Source organism: Symsagittifera roscoffensis, chromosome 3, assembly GCF_963678635.1.
Source record: "Symsagittifera roscoffensis chromosome 3, txSymRosc1.1, whole genome shotgun sequence".
NCBI classification, from domain to species: domain Eukaryota; kingdom Metazoa; phylum Xenacoelomorpha; order Acoela; family Convolutidae; genus Symsagittifera; species Symsagittifera roscoffensis.
The window spans coordinates 82,921,908-82,936,814 of record NC_087064.1 but is presented as its reverse complement, the minus strand read 5'-3'; the positions used below and the strand labels follow the sequence as shown (position 1 = coordinate 82,936,814).

Genomic DNA, 14,907 nt, shown 5'->3' with positions numbered 1-14,907 from the left:
CCCACGAAGAGCGATGTATCAATCCTCCGAAAAAACATTTCCCATGAAAATTGTTCTGAACGAAAAACCCCCACAAATATATATATTCCTCACTGTTCTCGAAAATCGGACCCAAAAAAAATAGCCTACAGACACTTAAAAAAAGTCAATGAACGCAAGTAAGCAAAACAAACATCTTACTATCGAAAAAACAGCTGGCCTTACAGCTCTTCAAAATTCTAGAACAGTTTATGATTGACAATTCTTTGATCAAACTAACCCAATTTAAAAAAACCGTGACAAAAAACAAAATTTATGTTTCGCTCGGAAATTCGATGATTAAATTCCACTTCAGAAGGTACAAGTCGATCACGTTTACTGTGACCTTTACACTTTCGCTGTTCAGATGTTGAGTTTGCCTTCCTTTCAATAAAGGAAGTGAACTAAACTGAAGAAGAAATAAAATGTAAAACCGCGAAATTAAAAATTTGTTCTTAAGCAAACTTGGCACAAACCGAAAGCGATATGGATAAGCGCCAATCATGAGCCAATTGCAGATCGGTGGACTATCAATAGAACAATTGCACACTATACAGACAAAGCATGGAGAGTCGAGGATATGTCCCCAGTGAAGGTGACTTTGATTACGTAGACAAGTTCGTGTTCTACAGCGGATTGATACCCAAATTGGGGCTAGATGCTTCTTTTGTAGCCAAAAGTGTCACTTCCGGAGGAATAGTGTTCTTTTTTTTGGATGCAGTGAAAGATCAAAATCGTCAGAAACTTAAACTATCGCTAGCAGTTGGGCAGATGCGAACAGGTAAGAACTAGCGATTAAATCTGTAAGAGCCGCGTCAGAAAATCTGATGAAGGAATCCTCCATACGGAATTGGGAATTAAGTTATGAAAAAGCACTTGGAAACTCAAGAGATCGATTAAAATGTAACGCAACTGATGAGCAAAAACTGGAGAAACTGATGTCAATGTTAAGCATATGGGATAACGAACATCGGTGCAAGAATCATGTCAATAGCATTAAGAACCATTGTTTTTGACTTGATTCTTGCAGCGATCCCATAAGCTTGACATTTGCAGTCGAGTCGGATGAAAGAGTTGATGAGAAATCTGAGCGCGCCGAGCGATCAATTAGTGATCTTGATTTTACGCTGAAAAACTGGAGCTTGGCGTGAACACTACAAGGGTCAGCAAAACAAAAATTATTTAGTGAAATGCACTTTTCTCATTTACTCACTTAATCTGTACAATATAATCGGGATTAACCAAAGATGAAGTAATTTTAGCCTAAAAGCTTTTCACTTTGTTCAATTTCTTCCGTGATTTCTATAATTGATCTCATGAGAAAATGGCATAGAAAAGTAATTCTTATGTCACTTCTTCTATTATAGTGAATATTCCTTTGGGACCAACTAGGCCATCTAGTCCATCGAAGCTTAATTGGCTTGAAAATTTGGCAACACAAATTATCCTCACATCGTAGTCTGGTCATTGTTTTTTTTTATCTACTGATTTCAGAGTTACCAATCGGAAACTTCAGCTCAAAAATAAAAGTAATTGCGGTAACAGCACCTGCGATAACGGATTGATTAATCGAATCGTTGGTAAGATAGCAATTAACTATTGACGCCTAATCACAGTCAGACTTTGTGTCAGCCGTCATTCAGTCGTCAATTTCTTGTAAACAGTATCCAACTAGTAAGTACATTTATTCTGATTCCAATGTAACCAAGAATAGAACAAAAAGTATTATTGAAAAGTTGCTTTTTGCAGAGCGGGAAAACGTTGAAATCAAACTGCTAGTATCAATTGTTACAGTGATGATCCATATCGAATAGAAAAAACTAAATTTTTATGATGCATTTCTCAAATTTGGTTGAGATCTGACAAAACAAAAGGCGGATCTTCTTAACAATCACCCTCCCTTTAGAATTTACTCAAGAATTGCCACCCCTATTAATAAAAGCCGTTAATAAGCGCTAGAGAATTCTAACTTTGCTGAAATCTGATTGGTCGAAAATGCGTTATGTTAATCTACTTATTTTTTATTCATTTTCTTGGTATTATTGACGATTATAATAATTGTTTTTTATCAATTAGCCCGTATTAATCAATAAGAGTTAATTTTTTTCCGTTTTACTGCTCTTGGACCCATTCTGCTTTTGGACCCTTCTGCTTTTAGCTCCGCCTCCCATGAATAGGCACTTCAAAGCGCGCATAATTTAGTCCAGAATATGGCCAATTTGGCAATTTTCAAACCCGCAGAACTTTTTAAAAAATAATCGGAGGTAAGAAATCTATTTATATTTGAACTCAGAAAGTCGATATCTTCAATGAAGTTTAAAAAATTTTTGTTGAAAACTATTATTTCGATCGGTGAAAATTGACTGACTAAAATAAAACCACACCGATCAGAAATATTCCGTTTTCTTCGAAAGTGGGAACAACAAAAGTTGCTTGGTGTTTAACCAGAATTAATAAACTGTTTTTGTTTCAGTAGATGCGAAGCCAACATTTTATAACAAAAACATGTATACTTTGTATCTATTCGGCCTATCAAAAATTACAAAAAAACAATTAGACAATTATATCAAACTGAGCCTTTCACGTAGATGCCCCAAGTTAAAGAACCGTATAACATCTTTAACTTTGTACAAATTTCATTTTGTACAATTTTTCGCAAAAGAAATTTCTTCAATATTCAACTTTAACAAGCTGCAGATTCCTCCCACTTCGCGTTTATCTGTTGGTTCTTATTGAAATTATTTGAAATAAATTTTACTGGGTCGAACTCTGTCGAAAACAAAGTTTTTTTCGGCCACGATTTTGTTTGGTCGAAAAAAAGGACACTTATCGCAAAAAAGTTTTTTTGACTAGCCTTCTGTAGGGCAGATGCAAATACTGAGATAATCGAGTATTTTGAATTTCTAAGGTGCAAGTGAGCTTGGCCACAATTACATCCAAATTGCACAAAGCTCCGCCAAGGAAAAATCTTGCCCAGTTAGGATTCAATATCGGGATCAAATTAACATCCCCCCTCCAAATAGAAGTTAAGATCCTCCACCCCAGCGTTGAATTTAAATAAATTTTGATAAGCGCTGCGTGTAAAATGCTCTATTCTGATTGGCTGAAAGTTCGAACTCAAAACCAAGTTAACATCCTCCCTCTGAACGGATTGGGGGGGGGGAGGATGTTAACTTGGTCCCAATATCGTTAATAGGCACTATAGCCGTAGTTATAATTTTGATACAATTATAGTTGTCACTTTTAGCTCTATCTCTTTTGAAAGATAGAATGTTTAAAAGCTGTATCATTTCGGCCCAAAATGTACGCTTAATAAGTTTATTTAATTAACATTTAATTCAATGAGTACAAAAAAGTTTGGTGTTAAAGTAATTGTTATTGATGATTTTAGCCAAAAAACTTGATAATTTTTTTAAAAAGTAAATTCACAAGCAACATAAATCTCAAACTTTGAAATGATCACAAAATTTCAAATTGATACAGGATTATTCATTTGAAATTTTAAGTGCAGTTTAAAATATATCACAGAAAAATGAACTTTGATTTAAAAAATCCGAAAAACGCAAGTCTGATTATTCAGGGCTTCAACCTAATACGAGCAAAAATGTTTTTTTTTTCAAAAATTTTCTGCTGAAGAATTTATCATTGCAACACATGCATTGGATTCTTACTTCACATGGGATTTGTGTTTCGCCAATAGAAACCGAACCTTTCAAAATATGTAGCTAAATCGTTCAATCTAGCAAAAATAACTTATGATTTAATTGAAAACTGCTCGTCAGTTTTTCGCTTAATCCGTCCGCTCTTTGTTATCTTTAAGACAAAACTGCAAAACAGGTCAATTTTTCTTGGCATGAGATAGTTTTTGAAATGTTTTGTTGAAAATACAATGAGTAGGAAAAACATTTAATATGGGTGTAAAAAAACCAAAATCTTTCATTTCAGAAAATACTATGCCAAAAAGCCTCCAAGAAGCAAAATTGCCCGAGCCATGAAATACCATGCCAGTAAGTGCTAACAACTATTTTATTCAGAGACAATAAAAAAATTTTAAAATCACCGATTAAAAACGTAAAATTTATACACATTATGTATCTATTTTCTGATTACCTAGAAGTTTGGATCAAGCAATCAGTCCGTAAAGCTCCTAAATTTTTAACAATAATTAAAACCTGAAATAGCTGATAATTTTGCAATGGCCTAATTTGACAAAAAAATCAAATGTTGAGGCTTAGCTTCCCTAAATTTAGCAACTTCCTTCTTATTATCTACTTTTCCGACATTTCGTCACTTCTTTACGCCATTATCTCTGCTTATCGAGCTCAATTTAGACATCTAGGCAAATTTCAGGTAAGATGAAACAAAAAACGAAGTTTTTACTCATTAAACAGCTGTGTTAATTACGCTGTGAGATGAAAAACCTAATAGAAATTTAAAAATTTTGTCAACACTAATAAATTCAGGCAGCGAACATTTCCAGCCGACCAAAACGTATATCTACAGAGTCACTTTAACAACAAATAGGATCAATCGAACAATCTCTCCCCGCCCACCCCTAATTAACCTACCTTAGAATCGCCTCATAGCCACGTATTAAGTTTGAAAAATCATATCGTATAAAATGTTCTTTTCAAACAAAAGCGCAGAATATAATGCTGGAGAACATTTTTCATAAGGAATAACAAATTATACTGTTAATTAACCCATTTTTTGTTCATATTTGTTCATTTTTGATTTTTGATTAAATGGATCATCAATTCAATTTGCCCTCTGAATTACTGTTTTATCCCCCCTAAATTGATCCAAAAAGGTTGATCAAAAAAATTTTACGGTTGATCCAAAAAGTGTTAGCTTGTCTATAAACAAGTTTTAATTTTTTGTGATTTTGAGGATAAACTAGCTACACATTTGGACTATCTACAGAGGCGGTAAGTTCGCCGCTACAAAAAAGTCTAAAAAATGTTATCTTTGAACTTCCAAACCTCCCCAGGTTGACCAAAGCTTCTTATCATTTCCATATATAAAAATTTTCCTGCCATACAGTTCCATACAATTCCTTATGTACAGAAAGTTGTATGAAATCTCTATGATAACTATTTTTCTAGATATCAAAACTGTATTACAAGTATTTTTCCATAAACCAAAAAATTAATTTTTTTTAAACCTAATTTCTGAAAAATTTTGGGATGTTTTCGTAACCGAACGCAACTGACCAAGATCTTGGTTTACTCGAAGCACCAAAAATTAGACGTTTTTGCATTTACTATGCATAGAAAACGACCTCAAATGTCTCAGAGCTGTCTTTCACAAAGTATATAACGAAAGTAACGTAACAAACTTTTCATTTTTGGCAAAACTTTTCAACGATGACTTTTTAAAATTTGAATTTTATAATTATCAGACAGTAATCAAGGCATACACAAACATGTCATACAAAAGAAGTAGGCGTTTTTGTCGCCATCAAAAATTGCTAGTCATACAATTTCCATATATGGGAATTATATGATAAGCACTTTTTTCAAAAAACAAAAACCTCGGTTTATCATCACCAGACTGGTTTATTAGACTCCAACAGCCGCAGAAATTAGTTTAATCTTTTTCAACCAATTTTCGCAATTGTATGAAAATTGTATGACAAGCATTGTTCCATACATTTGATATATGGAATTGTATGATAAGCATTTTCGGTGTATGGAGGTCAACCCGGGTCAATCTTCTAAATCTACCGGGTTGTTTTTGACTAACTTTCAAGGCATCTCATTTTGCGTTCTTCGCCCCCTTGAATCACTTTGCCTCTTTGTCTTGACAATTCAGACAGTTTTTTTTTAATTAAAAGCTTTTGTAAAAACTGAAAATTTGGGTGATTGGCTCAGCAAAAATAGCTTTCCTTTTACGTACTATTTTTCCTTACGAACTTCGGAAAGGTTTTTATCCGAACACTTAAATTAACGGATTTTGTTCTATGGAGCGCGAGCGCGACGTGAGTGCTGCTGGCTAAATGTTGATTTTTTAAATTGAATAAATACCTAAACCAAATATAGTCATTACAAAATATACTCTATAAATGCACATAGTGGATCAGTTAGGTGATTATTGATTGTGCCTAGTACCAATACCTCTATGGTCTGTATTTGCAGATCGAAATTCATTTCCTTTCTCGGTAGGAATCAACCGGTGACCTCGTGTAAATAATTTGATCTGGTAAATGGATTTTTAACCACTTAAATTTTTCATTAGTAATTCCAAAAAGCGGATCTCGTATTTTTGAGATAACGCAAGCAATGCATCAATGGATTTCCGAGCTAAATTTTTAAACTGAAGAGAAATCTTGTGATATAAGATTTTAATAAAATTGTACAGATGATCTCAAATCAGGGCGAACGTTTTTTTTGGTTGCCCTATGACCTTGCATCGAACAAATTTCTTTGAAAATTTTGAAAGTTGTTCAGTCATTCCATACCTTTTTTTTCTATATGCCAGATTTTCATTTAACAAAGATAAACGATTCTCATTGATTAGAAAATCAAGTGTAAATAACTCCTGACTTTATGTTCCTTTTAGGTGTACAAATGCAAAAAAAAACACGAATAGCCGGATACTGTGCAAGTAGCACAGAATACTCCGACCATAGTCTTAAAACGAACCAAAACAAGTTTTTCGAAACTAGTGTCGTTTTTTTCTGCTCAGTGTGATAAAAAAATCTCATCGAAACAATAGAATTTTGGCAAATTTGATAGTCATAATAAAATGAGCAAATTGGACTACATTCTTTGCAGAAAAACAAGAAAACCAAAAAAAAAATCATTAAAAAATTTCTAAAAAAGTTCAAAATTTTTGTAGAAATTTTTTGAGCTTTTGGATCTTTCTTTTCCCAAAATGACGCTGAAAAACTCCGGAAACTCAATTTACTCGATTAAAACTAAGTTTTTACGGGTTAAAAATAAGCTGAAATAAGCTATCGCAAACCTTTAATATTTTTTTTATTTTTGTTTGAATCACAATTGAAAGGGCTTGAATTTGGTACATCACTCGACCCACTCCGATGATTATTTCTGGTACTTGATTTTGTGCGGAAAAACTATTTTGTTAAAAACAATTCATATATCCAGGGGCGGATTTAGAAGGAGGCGGGGGCGAACGCCCCTTTCTCTCCGCCTAGTCCCCCCCCCCCTATCCCCCTCCTCAGGAATGCGACCCCATGCCGAGCCAAGGGGTCGCCCATTTGTACTATTTTGAGATATCCATTTCTGGCTGGCGGACCCTAAATTTTCTTAAAGGCGCCTTTGACGCCAAGATGTACTAATTTCGAAGGAGTGCGCGCCAAAAAAAACGCGATTTTTTTGTCAAAGTTTTCCAAAATAGCTTGAAAACGCCTTTTTGGTCAGTTTTTTAAAATTTTGGCTGCGGCGCAAAAAATTGGCCAAAACAGAGTCTTTTTAGTGCAATGCGAGATCAGGAAAAATCTATTTAAACTACCTAACGAAAAAAAAAGCCGACTAGATCGTCACAATATATCGGCGCGTTTTACAATATTGCGTTGAGCGTTGATCTCAAAAACATTTTGTTTTGATTGCGACAGCTTCAGGAAGGGTGAAAGAAATATGGCAAAGTGGTAAGGAACTATGGGAATGAAAATTTTTAACCCGTTTTGACCCGTTAAAAATCGTAGAGATCAAAAGTAGAAATATGTAAAAGCCCTCCCAAAATTAACTTATTTTTATTAACATTTCTGATAGGTCAGTAATTTATATACATTCAATAGATCTATGAGCATTCTACTTGTTGTTCGTTTTTGGTTTGTGAGCATTTCGAATCCAGATCAATGACGAAACAGCCCATCACTTAAAAGTGACTAAAATTTATGCAAAAAAAATTTTGGAAAAAAGGTTCTTTCAATTTTTAAGAACTTATCTTCATTTTTGAATTTCAATTCATTCATCCTTTGCCGTTGAACTTTCTCTGACCCATTTTTAATTTAACAATCTTTCGTTTTTTTATTCTAGCCACTATTTTTTCATGTGTCACATTTGTTTGCTAATTCAATCGCCCTTTACTGAAAAACAACCTAAACTTTTTTTTGCAAATAACTGTAAAATTTTTTTTTCAAATTTTAAGAATTATTTTTATGTTTGAGTTTATTTAATTTAATCGTTGTTATCAAAAAATTGTGTGCAACTTTCTCATCAAAAAGCCAATCATTTTTTAAACTTGTGCATGCGGCAATACTTCTATTTTTTCACATTTACGGGATGTCACTAAATTATATTACTTCAAAAATTACTGTGATTTGTGAGCCTTTAACTCGGACTGATGTTTTTCCTGTTGACAGTTTTCTTACATATAGTGAATTTTTGATTTAAAGTTGCATAATTACTTTTCCATACATATTTTCTGATTAGCTGCTCAAGTTTAATTATCTAGCGGGATTCGGGCAGTCCAACAGTGCCGAAGTACATCAACTCTGAAAAAAATCATTCTTTAACAGTGCCAAAAACTACTTGGAACACTATTCTTGCGATTTTGGAATACCAATTTTTTAGCAGACCACTCCTCTTTAGTAGAGTTAGAACAATTAGCAAGTCAGAATGTCAATTTCAAACGAGGCATTGGCGATTAGTGACCGCTTGCTCCGCTGTGCTTCTACTCAATACAGATGTTTTTGTGTGCGTAGATCCTTGTTTTGCCACTAATTCAGACTATTGTGCTTTCGAAGGTGATAGTTTTGGTGACAAATTGCGTGGAAACTGTCTTGATTGGGGGAACTTGACCCAAAGGCTGAGTGTCTTTTTGAGTCTGTCAATCAATCATGCATCACTTTAGTATATTTGGTGTGCTAAAAGGCTTCCCCTTTTTTTACAACTCCCAAATTGTAGACAGGTATATAATACAAATCAACGGGAGTTGAAAAGTCAAAAATGGGCGTTTTAATTGATGCCGCTTAAACAAACACAAATTTCCCAAGCGCGGCCACATACATTTTTCTGAACAAACAATTAACTCAGCCAATTGGCAAATTTTTGTCAATTTTTGCTCCAAAACGAAACAGTATTCAAAAAATGCTACCAATTTGCAAGCAGAACTCGAAAATTTCAAATATTTTCTGTTTTCGGCACTGTTGAACACTTTTTCATTTTCGGCACTGTTGAACGCCCCCGTAGGTTTTAGGGGGCTTCAGGAGTTAGACATTAGTGCCATTTTTCACCCCACAGCCGCTCTAATTCAAATTGGTTTTTAAGGCGTGTTATGTGTCATATTATGTTTTAACGGCAATAAGAATATGCTAAATTTGAATGGAAGCCCGCAACGAGAACACGCATTCTTTTGTCAAAATTGTCACCAAAAACAGTTAAAATAGAATTTTGATATTTTTAATAAATAATTTTGTGGTTCTGAATGTGATTCTGATTTTGATGAGAGTAGCTCGTTACACATACAGTTAAAAAAGGACCCAACTTTTGGCAGACTGATTATTAATATGTTTTCAGGGGTCTCAACAGCCGAGAATAATTATAATATTCATAAAAAAATTAGCCAAGAGATTTCTAAAAATGAGGCAGTGGATTGGATGATTGACTGGAAAAAAAACATCACGAGAAAATACTGAGCTAAGAAAGTATATATTGAAATTTATGATTTTATTTTAATAGCTTAGTATATGCCCTTGTTTTTTAATCGAGTCTATCATCCAATCCACTGCCTCAAAGCCACTTAATTCTTGGACATTTCCAAGTTATTTAATATGAAAAAGTAATAAATTATCTACCAATATTATGTTTGTCACAAAAAATTGATTTATGAATTCGTTTGACTTGTGCAATGAGAACTAATCTTCATTTTCTTGTCGCCGTATAAAATCTGCAGATTTTCTCTCCGTCAACAAGCAAAAATCAGCTCTCAGAAATATATACCCCTCATTTTTGTGTTCTTGAGGCAAATGCAAAGCTTCTCAATTATCAAGAATTTTATAAAAATTGACGGTGACTATTGTGCGATTGTGAGTTTTTAAACGTATTTTTTTTCTGGGCTTGTAAACTGTGGCAAACAAAACTAAAAACAATACCACACCAGTCAAAAGTAAAAAAAATAAATAAAATGAAGACCCTAGTTTTATTTTATTGAATTTCAACGGTTAAAAAATTGGCAGCAGGTGACATAATAAAAAGTAGTCACCAACAGGCTATTGTAATAACTTATCTGGATTGGTGAAGAAATTAAGGCTCTCCTAGGGGCAGTTTAGGACTTTTCATCTTGCTTGTAAATTATTTTAGACGGTAAGCTTCCGTTCGCAAATCTACTATCATCACATTGACCAACCAAAATTAAGTTATCTATAAAATCAACCAACTCCTCAAAATGCAGACTATTAATATCACCTCAGCGCTGCTTTATGCCCTCCTCGTGTTCACCCTTTTGGGCCCTGATTACCACGGGGCAAATGCAGGAAGGGTTTACACCAGAAGTTGGATGGACAACTTCTCCGATGGCGAGCTGAGTAACTTCATGCAGTGCATTAACGACTGCCAGCCATGGCGATTCTCCGATTTCGGGTTAGTGCACCGCTCTTTAATTTATAAGCTCGTCAACCACGTATTTTCTCTTTTACATAACTGTCAACTCTAGTAAATGTTTTGTTGATTCCAATCGAGTTTTGTATATTAAAAACGCTGTTTTAGAATTTTGATACTATTTTCACGCATTTCTTAAAACGAATAGAATAAAATCAATGGATTATTGCAGCAAACTTTACTCCTTTTTATAATTTTTTTAAAAATAAAAAATAGAATCATGAAAATAGAAAACAAAAACATTTTGCTGAAATGTTTACAGGTTCTTTTTTGAAAAATATACCTTCTTTTTTGAAAAAAAAAAATGTCCTCAGCCTCAATAATCTGACTGCTTTCACCGATTGTTGAATCCATCATTGAGACATAGAAGCAATTATAATTAGAATAATCTAAAAGGCTAGGAAGATGGAAATTGGTAGACGTTACAAGAACAACTATTTTGTAATAATTTGGTGATGTTGCATAAGTTAAACCTGAACCCAAAACGCACAGTAGAATGCCGAGTTAAACTGCATGCCAAATTTAAAAGTTCATAAAGGCAAAACAATTTAAGCAAAAACGCGTTTTGCGTAAAAAAACTGTTTATGGGTAAGGAGGCGGCTTGAGAAAAAAGAGCCACAAATGGAATGACTTCAAACTGTTTGTTTCAGAAGCAACAACTATTACGACATGATAAACATGGGTAGAATATGTGGTTGTCTCACTTGGTAAACAAATTCTTTGAAGAAAAGCGACGGCCAATCGACTGCAGCGCAACCAATTATTCCGAAACCAAACGTGAACAAAAAACCCATCCAAAGTCTTATCCTTGTTTTCAATTGTCATCACCGTTATCGTCTCTAACATAGCAAATTCAATTACTCGAAAACTGACTCCTTTTTTCATTAGTGAATGAGTATACTTATGAAGTGAACTATAATTGAGCGAAAAATTTAAAATAGTATAACAGATTTATAGTATAGCTAGTGAAGAGCGCAAAAATTTCATCGAGGTCGTTTTCTTTGAATTCTGCGGTTTTTACGTCTACCAAACAATTTGCGTACGAATAGTTTCTTAAGCAATCTCCTCTTCAGAATTTTGTACAATATTGCAGCCAAATTTCATACAAATATTTATGTTTTTTTTTGTTCCGATCACTTCACAAAAGAAGTGATGTATATATGTAAAATCAAAATATCATGGAATATACTAATCTTTCGTAAAATGTAAATTACAGTTTCACAGGGTAACAGACAAAGTTCCCATGAAATAATGCTTTTAAAAAAGTCTCATCTGATTTTATCTTTTGTTACACACGACTTTTCTTATACAATACCTAAATTTTGAGTTAAAAAAATTTGAAGATACAGGAGTGAATTAATAGTGTCACTTTTTTAGTACCTTGAGGACATCGTCATCTGTTTGAGAAAGTGGTGTTTTACTTCTCTGTTTTGTAGAGATTTGAGGAGACAATATATTTTTTCAAATTTGGGAATCTTTTGAACGCGACAAGAATTTCCCCAGTGATCTTTCGTAACTTGTTTCCACAGATGCTGGATTGAATATTTTTCCCTAACAGCTGGTCATCTAGAGTATTATTTTGTCACAATAAGTGCTCTAGAAATTATTCTATGTGGCGTCATGCTACATAGTTTCTTCTTGAGGGTTGAAATTTCATCGAAAACTGTTTCAATATAAACTGGATTATGTACGCCATCAATTTTAACGCAAAATTGTCATTTGATGTACAATTTCTTCAAAATCAATGCCCTCCGGAATGCTTTGATCTCATATGACCAGACTGGGAAATCAAATAATAATTTGTGCAAAGGATGCATGACAGCAAGTAATATGGGCTCCAGAAAGCTTGTGGTGTCAACATACAACCCTAGAAGACCAGCAGATGATAAGAAACCAAATCCGAAACACCTGTATCTGTGGAAAAAGACAAACTAAAAAAGATCACAGCAGAAATTTTAGTAGCATTCAAAAGATGCCAAAACTTGAAAGAACTAATTGTAACTTCAAATCCCAACAAAAAACTAGAACACCATTTATTAGTCTGTATGTAAATTTTCACAGCTATCGGACAATGTGGTCAACAAATTTACATGTAAAAATTTTGGAGGTGGGGGGGGGAAGGAAAAAGAGCCGATTTTTTGAACTGAATGAAAAGCAAGATTAATTAAGTTGGCTTATAAAAAGTTTAGTGATGAGATCAAAAAAATGCAATGAGACTTTTTTAATATCATTGTTTTCTCGGTGTTTTTTAACCTGCAGACTAAATCTACCATTTTATATGAAAACATGTGTACAATTAAAATGAACGCATATGTTTATCAACAGTATTTTATTGATAAAAATGTTTCCCAATCACAGAAACAAACTTTTCTGTAGTTCGCTTGAGGAGTTGTGATGTTAAATTTTAGTTTTTAAGTTATAAAATTCGGCTAGAATACAATTGTTGTGATCAAGTTGAATCAATAAATTATATAAGATATTTATAAGTAACTCTGTAGGGCTTATGAATTTTATTAAAAAGTCAAGACACTAAAACAGTTCATTTATATTTTTAGACAACAATAACCATGCTACCATTCAATCTGTCCATTTATAAGACTGCTTTTTCTATCTAGTGTAAAATTTGAGTTCTCAAAAATCCACAAATGAAAAGAAGCAATTTAATCATAGTTTGCACTGCAGAATTTATTGATGTTTTACAAGACAAAAATGTACAGCAAAAATAAGATACTTTTTCAGAACGGGTTCCAGAACAGATGCACTGATGAGTTTCCAGAAAATAACACACTCATGAGTTCTTCCTGATGAATTTTTGAAGGTTATTTTAGAAAATTATCTTTAAGATACAGAAGCGAAGCTGTGTTTCACAAAACTTGCGATAAAAAATGAATGATTATGATTACAATCAAACGGAAAAAATTGAAAAAAAAAACTTCAAAAAATTGTGACTGCCAAAAAAAACTTGCAACCTTCTGGAAGGGTAGAAAGAAATCAACTTTTCAAAAAATCATTTCTGCGGAAAAAAGCAGAATCAAAATAAGCAGAGCGACAATAAACTAATTTAGCCGAAACATTTCAATTTGCAAAAAAATCAAGTTTCGACAGAAATTGAACTCCCGAGCCTTGTCGATTCAAGGATGGGAATTTAAAAGAATTTGAAAGAAAGCTAAACCATCAAAAAAAGTCGCGCTACGGGAATTAGGTCGACCAAAAAAAAACAGGACGATAGCCCTAAAAAAATGTCGCGGCCGAATTCAAACCGCAATCCTTTGCGGTCTCAAGCAATTGGTTATCTTTAATCCAGATCCGCCAGATGATTGAATGGATTTGACTTTATAAAAACCAAGAGATGACAAAGCCGAAAATATCTCAGCAGAAATCTTTCTCGCCGAAAAAAATTCAAAAAAATTCAAAATTAATGTTAAAATTTTTTTCTTTTCCCCCTCAGAACACACCCACGCACAAAATTTGTTTTCAATTACCTGGCAAGAAATAAGAGGCCACTAAGTTGTATAAAATGAACCAAATTTTATCAAGCCAAAAAATGAAAAAAATGAAGTTTTCCTATATCGAGCTAGTAAAATTACAACCAATGTAAATTAAACCTCGATTCTGCCGGACTTTTAAAATGTTAAGACACTAAGCAGTTACAGTGAAAGTTCTTTGTACCAGAAAAAAACTATTCTTAGATCTTGCAAATAAGCCTACAAAACTTAAGCAGACAAATAATAGACCACTTACAGTTTGCGGTCACATTCGACGCATTACCCTTGCCGTCCCATTGCCGTATTTGTTACCCCCTGGCAAAAGGTGCTGAAGACACTAAGAAATTTGACATTAAGAAAAAAGTCTGGTACCCGATTGCAATACCCTAGCTTATCGCAAAAGTATTTAAACCAGAAGTCAAACCGCAAAAAAAGAAAATTTGCGCCTGAAAGGTTAAGTTTTTTCTTGTAATTATTGGTACATGAGTTTGCGCGGAAATAAAAAAAATCAAAAAACTAAAACACACACCAATACAAAAATCCTCAAGATTTCTCAAACGGTCGTAACAAAAAACTGTTATGATTGACAAACTGGATCAATAGGTATATTTAATTCCACAGACGAATCTGGAAATAAATTCCACTTTCGAAACTAGAACTCAATCATGTTTTTGGTAACTTTACACTTGCTGCTCGATAGTGGATTTTGGCATCCTTAAAACGAAAGAAAAGAACTAAATTTATAATGAAAAACCATAGTCAGACCGCGAAAAAGTAAATTTTGAGTCTGAACAAATTTTAAGAATTTTCTTTAAAAAAATTGGAAAAAATTAATTGCG

General features: G+C 33.5%; 1 long non-coding RNA gene across 3 annotated transcripts; it reads left to right on the top strand.

The window, feature by feature from the left end:
* The first annotated feature begins 1,375 nt into the window (after window positions 1–1,375).
* LOC134842376 (uncharacterized) lies at window positions 1,376–11,441 on the top strand. 3 transcript variants are annotated; one of them, XR_010162496.1, is made up of 3 exons: window positions 1,376–1,692; window positions 10,287–10,565; window positions 11,234–11,441. It is a non-coding gene; the product is annotated as an uncharacterized LOC134842376 (long non-coding RNA). The 3 variants fall into 3 exon arrangements; XR_010162497.1 differs by lacking the exon at window positions 1,376–1,692 and adding an exon at window positions 4,256–4,368; XR_010162498.1 differs by lacking the exon at window positions 1,376–1,692 and adding an exon at window positions 9,873–10,012.
* Window positions 11,442–14,907: the final 3,466 nt, after the last annotated feature.